The sequence below is a fragment of the Apium graveolens genome, chromosome 6 (genome assembly GCF_009905375.1).
Source record: "Apium graveolens cultivar Ventura chromosome 6, ASM990537v1, whole genome shotgun sequence".
Taxonomy (NCBI): Eukaryota; Viridiplantae; Streptophyta; class Magnoliopsida; order Apiales; family Apiaceae; genus Apium; species Apium graveolens.
In genome coordinates this window covers 157,969,853-157,978,706 of record NC_133652.1, presented here as the reverse complement: position 1 = coordinate 157,978,706, position 8,854 = coordinate 157,969,853, and positions in this window count along the sequence as shown.

The following is an 8,854-nucleotide window of genomic DNA, read 5'->3' as shown; positions in this document are numbered from 1 at the left end:
TTGAAAATAAATAGGGATACTCTCTTAGCATTGCACTTTCTAACTCTCGAGTAAATTTTCCCACATTGTGGTTCTACCATCAAACTCTGACTAGTTTGATAACCCTTTTCCTAAGCAATTGTTCCTTTTTAATCTATAACCCTTCCTGGTTGCTCCATATAGGTTACATCGGGTTGCATGTCTATGCGCTCATATGCCCTTATTTATCTGGCATCCGAATTACACTTTCTTAACATTGATACGTGGAACACGTTATGAACTTGCTACATGTTCGGGGGTAGGGCTAGCTCATATGCTAACTTCCCAAAACGTCTTAATATATCCAAGGGTCCAACAAATTGTAGACTTAGCTTTCCTTTCTTTCCGAACCTCATCAATCCTTTCCAAGGGATACCTATAACATTACTAGGTCCCCTATTTCCCATTCCTTGTCCTTTCGTGTTAAATCAACATACTTCGTGTTCCCATCTTGGGCTACTACCAGCCATCCTCTGATTAGATTTATCATATCCTTGGTCCTTTGGACTACTGCGGGTCCGAGCATCTTGCGCTCTACAACTTCATCCTAACATAAGGGAGATCGACATTGTCTTCCCTCAAGGATCTCATAAGGCGATACCTCAATACTGACATATGATCTATTGTCGTAAGAAAACTCAATCCGCGTTATGTGATCATTCCAATTTCTTTCAAGTCTATTGCACAGACTCTCATTATAGCTTCTAGCATTATAGCTTTTGCTTCTTAATACCCATTCTTTTCCAGTTCGTAATCGCTACTACCTTCCGTTCCTAATATTATACGGGTTATACTTTTGCTCGCTAGCGTTCTATAACCTTTTAATAACCACGTCAACCTTAGTATCATGAATGTGTTTCCATTCCGCATACTACCACCACTTTATTACTCCTTTTTCAGTTGTTTCTATTTTCCAAAATTTGATCAATCATATAGAAGTAAAGGAATTTGTTGAGAGATCACTATGATCATGAACACTTGTTACATTGCATAGTTAGTACAGAAGGTGGCCAGCCTTTAGTACTTGACAAGCAATTAAACAATAGATGGTATCCTACTAGGCTTCTATCACACAGATAGATAGTCATTCGGCAATACCTCCCCTTTCTGGAAGGGTTGTTCTTCTCAGCTTACATGAAATGAAAAGAAGAGAAAAGAACGAACTGAAGAGAATTGTATATTCATAAAAAAAAATTTATTGCCATAAAATATCTGGCTTGGAATCTACCTCTGAACTATAGAGGTTTGTCATAGGAGAACAAAACATATACGTATTTATATCAACATCAAGTATTATAGCATCGTATTTCACATGCCTAAATATTTTTGCCATTCCGTCCATCATTCTATGGACCCATGCTCTTCCTCGAGCTTATACACAATCACCTTTGAAACTCCCTCGACATCAAAAATCGAATCTGGGATCTCATTCTATACATCATCGTTACTAGAATTCTATGCTTGCACCGCAACCTTCCTCGTATAATAATACGACTCTCTATTGATAAGAAAGAATAATTATTCACTAGGTAGATACTCTACTTAATTAGTCTATCAATGATAACTTATACACTACCACGACCCGATTAGTGGTACTCAATCTCAACACCCATTCCAATACAATTCTCATGGCTGTAATCAGCTCACTACTCGCAGAATCATTGTTGCCTTACTATGGTCCACCACTGACCTACTGTCGTCATTCACTTTTCCATAAAATCTTAATATCTAACCATACGGAGTCCATACATGTCGTATCAAATCATTCTAAGGAGGTAACCTAATCACCATTCCTGATTCATGAAGAACACTCCTGATCCTGACATACATACATGACATGAAGCAGATAAAATTGCAGAAGAGTTTCAATCAAAGCAACGATAGCAGGTTAATACCATTCTAAATCATATGCCTTAAATAGAAGACTTACTCAAAGGTTCGTCTAGTCCTTTTTGAAACATGGTCCTGGCTTATCTCAAGATAGGACCTTCTAAGATAGATAGCCCGTTCATGGCGATTACACGAATTAAACCTTTACCAACTACTATTACGGTTGGGTATTGCACAGTCATCAGAAGGAATGTCAATCTTCCAAACCATAATACAACCTTCACAGTTTTAACCATCATCACTGTATTCTTTTGGCACAAGCGCCTATAATTATCCTCTTACCTTTAAAGTGTCGGCCACCTCTTTGGCCTTTCCTGATAGTAAAATTTCCTTACAGTCAATGTCACTTTAACCACCTCCAAATAAATTTTCTACCTTATTTCAATCACAGCTTATGTGAAAATGCTTTCCTTAAAATCTGATGAGTAAAAAAAATCACCATTTTTCCATAAGTTATTGCCTCAGTCTTTAGAGGTTAATCACTGTCACGACTGACTCTCAATCATACTTAGAACATCTTTTATCTTAGGCCCTAATTGCCCTGAACAATTTCGACCTTTACTGGTTCGATCCATACTTTCTCGTGGTTAAACATGTACCCCACTTGGCATCATTATAATTACGTCATATTTCCTTTATCAACATTTCTATTCTTGAGAATTTTGAATATTACCTTTCTCATTGTAAAACCTCTAAGGTTATCCTTGAATCGTTCCTCCTGTATTCCCTAGATACAGGGCATATCAAAATACCATATACTAATACTAGAATCATTGTCTATATACTTTTGAAAAAAATTTCTCCACTGATTCTTTAAAGGTTGTTGTTACCTTAATCCTTTCCAATTCATTCTGTCAAAACTCATACTATCCCTATTAAGGGTGAAATGCCAACCTTTATGCATTCCCCTAGGATTCATTTTAAGTTACCGATGTTCTATCCTTAATTCCACCTTTAAAAAGGTACATGCATCCTTCCATGGATAAATCAAGTCATATATCCCTGATAAGGGTGTCTTATTCAATCATTCCCACCTCGATAGTATATGCCAAATTTCACAATAACATCTGCATTCAAAATGAGGTCAATCAATATGGCCTCCAAAAGATAACAACGGTTATCCGCTTTTATTGCCTAGATTGGGTAACGATAACAAGGATGTTCTGGAAGATATTGGTCGTGTTCAACGTGAACTTCTTCTTAATAATTCCTTATTTACTTTTGTTGTTTATCTCAACAGTCACCTCAATGTTGGGATATCTTTCATACCTGGCGTCTCCCTTTCTGGGTATCGAGCCACCGGTCTTACACTTCACATTCTTGAAGGTCACTTCCTTCATCCAATTTTCCTACTTTCTTACTTTCTTGTCTCCTTAGTCTATCTGCATCTTATTATTTATCCTTCGAACTATTTAAAGGTTTCCTTGAATCCTCCCAACTTAAAGGGGATAAAATATATGTATCTCTTATGCCTTCAACCATCAATTTTAACTCATGGTAAATCACCCTCATCCTGACGATTACATACTTTTCTATTTCTATTGCTACGAGTCTTTAGGGTTTCCTCATACCTATCTTCCTTATCATTCCTCCAACTCTATCGCCTTTATATTCCTTTCCACTTCAGTTTCTTTTTATTTTCATTTCCATTACAACCATTACATGAACCAACACTACATAAGCATTGATTTCAACCATCCCGTCATTCTGGATTCGTGTCCTCAGAACGAATCTTGACAACTTTTACATCTTAGATTCATAATTCATCATACTCGTCTGCCTTTGTTCTGGCTCTAAAGCTTTTACACTATCTCCTTATCTCGCTCGACTTTTGCTTTCTTAGTCTAAATATTTCTTCCTACTCCCCATAATTGGGGTCATTTTTTTTTAATTTAAAATCCTCATTTTCCACTCCATTATGTCATGGGTTCCTTCTATCTTGATGGCGACCTCCCTGACTATCACGTTCAGGGTTTGCTCTAAATCTTATTCCTCAATCTATGGCTCTCATCTAAGTTCTCATCCTTACGCTCTTGAACTTTCGGAACCCAAATTCTATAGGAATACCTCATTATTCCCTTATCATCTTTCTCGGTATTAATCTCATATTTATTTGTTGGCTCTCTGCCTTCATTCATCACCTTTCTCTGGCACCGTATGCCCTTTTCCAATAATTCGGTCTCTATTGCAATCTCAAACAGCTTTTCGGTACCGGCTCCGGTTACCTTCACTACTATTTCCAAAATCTCTTATAAACTCTCCCAAAGACATTATCATCTTGAGTCTCTCCTTTTTACTAAGGGCATCAGCCACCACATTGGCTTTCCCCGAATGATAAAGAATCTCCCAATCATTATTCTTGATTAGCTCTAACTGCCTCATCTGGCATATGTTGAGTTCTTTCTACGTGAAAATGTACTAGAGCACTTATGGCTTAGTTAATTCTCGCACTTCTCTCCATACAAGTAGTGCCTCCAATCTTTAGGGTAAAACTATTGCCACGAGCCTAAGCTCATGGGCGGGGATATCGAATTTCATATTACCTTAATTGTCTTGACATGTACGCGATTACCTTACCGTGCTGCATAAGCACGCACCCTAAGCCCTTGTGCGAAGCGTCACTACACTTCACAAAATCTCATTTTCCATCCGGCAACGCCAACATAGGGAACGTCACCAACCTTTGCTTCAGTTCTTAAAAGCTGTTCTCGCATTTCTCTGTCCATTCGAACTTCCCAGTCTTACGAGTAAGCCGCGTTAAAGGGGCTACTATCTTTACAAACTTGAACGAACCTCCGGTAGTGACCGGCCAATCCTACCTCTGGTAGTCGACCTAACCATGGTCATCAATTCATCAGTGGTCCTTTATCCAATTTTGTCAGGATCCTCCATGGGATCCTCCTCAACAACTATCCCTTCTAGGACAACATCCTCAACCGCTACATCCTCAATATCAACATCATCCGGTCCTGCATTAGGACACTCTATCGGATCCACAATCCGATCTCCAATTAGTAATAAAACATCATCGCGCTGTTGCTCCTCAACCTCAGGGTTCGGAGTCCCGCTACCATATACGATAATGAACTACGCTCCTATCACGATATTTATAAGGGTTCCCATAAGGGTTTTAACTGTCAGTACTACGTTAGGTAGCCCGACTATGAACTTGGCAAGAGTTCTTATTATCTTTGTGAACTTATTATCTTAACGTCACATCATCTCTGAGGTTTATAACGCTTAGCTCTGATACCATTTCTGTAACACCCCCAAATCCGGGGTCGGGGATCCGGGTTGTCATGAGTTCCATTTCCCTTAATAACACCCAATCTTAATAATTACTCAACTACTCTGTACTGTGACCCCACAATAAACACACACACCATACGTTATAGTCTCAGAGATGAACATCCAAAAAAATAACCACAAGTCATTTTATTCCATAATTATCTGCCAATACACCTTAAAAGGTTTTCTGAATAAATTTACATTTTTTTGCCATTATTACAATTCATAATTATACATAAATCTGGTACATTAGAAGTTGAAAGCCTAGCCTATTGGTAGTTCCTACCTCAGCTACGGCGGCATCAATGCTTCTAGAAAACTGCGGAACGTCTCCTAATCGCTTGCGAAGTAAGCACCTAGAGCCTGGTATAACACTTTATCAAAGTTCCTTTTGGAAAATCACTTCACAAGAGGTACTGTAGATAAAAATTTATTTTTTAGAAATGTTAATGGCTCTAGCATACTTGTTCAAATTTATGTAGATGATATTATTTTTGGTTCTACAGATGAGAAACTTTGCAAAAAGTTTACCAAATTGATGCAAAGTAAGTATGAAATGAGCATGATGGGAGAACTGACTTACTTTCTTGGTTTACAAGTTAAGCAAGTTAGTGATGGAATATTCATTAGTCAAACTAAATATATTTTTGATCTTTTAAAGAAGTTTGATCTAATGGATTGCACATCTGCAAAAACTCCCATGGCCACTGCAACTAAGCTTGATTTAAACACTACTGAAAAGTCTGTGGATATTTCAAGTTATAGAGGCATGGTTGGCTCACTTCTGTACTTAACAGCTAGTAGGCCAGATATAATGTTTGCTACATGTTTGTGTGCTAGATTTCTGGCTGATCCTAGAGAATCTCACTTGATAGCTATTAAGAAAATTTTCAGATATCTCAAGGGAACACCAAAACTTGGCATTTGGTACCCTAGAGATTCTGGTTTTGATCTAACTGGTTATTCAGATGCAGATTATGCTGGTTGTAGAATTGACAGAAAGAACACAACAGGAACCTGTCAATTTCTAGGAAACAAGCTTGTGTCCTGGTTCAGTAAAAAGTAAAATCCAGTTTCTACTTCTACAGCTGAAGCTGAATATATTGCTGCTGGCAGTTGCTGTGCACATATTTTATGGATGAAAAATCAATTGCTAGACTATGGTTTGCAAGTTGAGAGGATTCCTATTTTTTGTGATAACAAAAGTGCAATTGCCATTACTGAAAATCCAGTGCAACACTCAAGGACAATGCACATAGACATCAAGTACCATTTCATAAGGGAACATCTGATGAATGGTACTGTGGAATTAAATTTTGTTCCAAGTGAGAAGCAACTTGCAGATATCTTTACCAAACCACTGGATGAATCCACCTTTTCAAGGTTGGTAAGTGAGTTAGGTATGCTTAATTACTCTTAATTTATCTGAGTTATTTTGCAAGTTGAAAAGTAGCCAGAAATTTAGCTGATTTTTAAGTCTTGGATGAAATTTTGGTTAAGTCAAAATTTGCATCTCGACGGATGACCCTTATCCATCGAGTTTAGTCATCCGTCGATATACTATTTGCCAATAAAAATCAATTACCTTTCTGGAATCTTTTAAAACTCGACGGATAACAGTTTATCCTCATCAGTCGAATTGTCTAAATCTCAGTCGTTAATTCCCTGAACATTATCCATCGAGTATACTTACAGTTTGTAACCATTACACGACGGATAATGGGTGGAATTTTTACAGTTTATTTTTTAAACGGCTATTTTAGGCAATTTCTATTGGTTAATTTATTCTTCTTTATTATTTTTATCCGTTGTTTTTGAGATAGTATAAAAGCTTATTTTATTCCAATTATTTTCTTTTATCACTTTCAAATTCAACTGCTTCTATTTCTTTCTCTCTCAAGCAAATCTTCTCTTTCTCTCTTCAGGCTTTCTTTCTCTAACAATGGCACCTGTAGTAAAGATTATGTCTCAAACTGGGTTCATTTATGAGAAGAACAACTTCACTGCTTTGGTCAATAAGGGTATTCAGCAATCAAGACTATCACAAGATGATGGACTTTGTGAAGAACTGTAAGTTAAATTACGCCATGCTGGAATCACCCACAATTTTCTGTGAAGTTGTTGAAGAGATGTGTACCACTGCAATCTACAACTCTACTGACAAGACCATTACTCTAACCATCAAAGGTAACAAATTCTGTATCAATAGTGATGTGATAAAAGCATGTTTCAAAATTTCTGATAATAATGTGACTTCACCACACACTGACACTGATCTTATCAATATGCTTAATTCCATGCACTATGCACTTCCTACTTCTAAACTAAGTGAAATTAGAAGAATGGGTCTTAGGAAGGAGTGGAGTTTCATGTGTGATGTAGTTACTAAGGTTTTCTCTGGAAAATTCAGTAATTTTGATTTTGTAAACATTTCCATGCTTAACATGCTATACATGCTAGTCACAGATAAATTTTACAATTTCAGTGACCTTGTCTTGATTGAATTAGGTTTTAAACTAGGTGAGTTAGCTAAAAGAGGAAAGAATGTGTATTATGCTAGATTTTTCATGTTATTGTCTAACCATCTATGTCAAGAAATTGGGCTTGAGAACCCAAACAATAAACTGGCTTGTTGGGTTCAAGAGAGAAGACTCATTGCAGACTTGAACAGAGCCAACCATCACAGGGATGTGCCAATGTTCTACTTTCTTGTAATGCAGGCACCTCAGGTAAGTGAGGTAAGTTCATCCATCCCTTCAACTATTCCAACCCCCTCAATTTCTTTGAGTTCAGGAGCAGCTATGGCAACTGTGACAATGACCAAACAGTTGCCTACCAAAGCTGCCAAAACAACTGTTATTTCTAAATCCAAATCAATGAAAACCCCCTCTGGTATCTCTCAAAAGGTACCAGTTGAAAAATCTATTAAAGCCAAAGAGGGGAGTGTGAAGGAGGGTAAGTTAGGTGAGGGAAGGGGTGAACATCAAAGAAACCCCAATAATAAGGTTGGAGAGTTGAGTGAATCCCAGCCTAGCCACACTGTAGTTTCTCAACAAACTGCAGTGCTTAAAAAGGACAAAAGCTCACTTCTAGCTGCATCCTCCCAAAAGGATGTAGTTATTGAACAAAGCTCTCAGCCAAGAGCACAGGCCAAAAGGGTTAGGGACACAAGCTCACCCCAAACTTACACAAGAAAGAAGAAATCTAAAACCTCTGGGGATGCACAGGGCACACACACAGTGCAAACTGGTGCTAAAGACACAGTCCCTGCATTTTCTCAAATTCAGTTTGATGTGGCTCCAATAAATGTGGAGTCACAGCCAAAATCTCTAATAATAGAAACATCGGAAACACGATACTCACCAACAAACTCTCTGGAAGTGGATATGATAAACACTTCAATTCCTGATTCCCATTCTTTAACTCTGCTGGGGAAGCCAAAATCTTGTGCAAGTGAGCATCATCTTTTAGATGATTTGTTGGCTCACTTTCCAATTCTTTCAGATTCTATTGTGACATCTGTGCCTCAAATATCTTCAATCAACACAGAGTCAACAATAGTTTCTCTTCCCACCTCATTCATTTCTACTCTCTCGATGGATATTGCTAATCCTTTGAGTAGTGATTGTATCCCGACGGATAAGCTTAATAGCAGTTA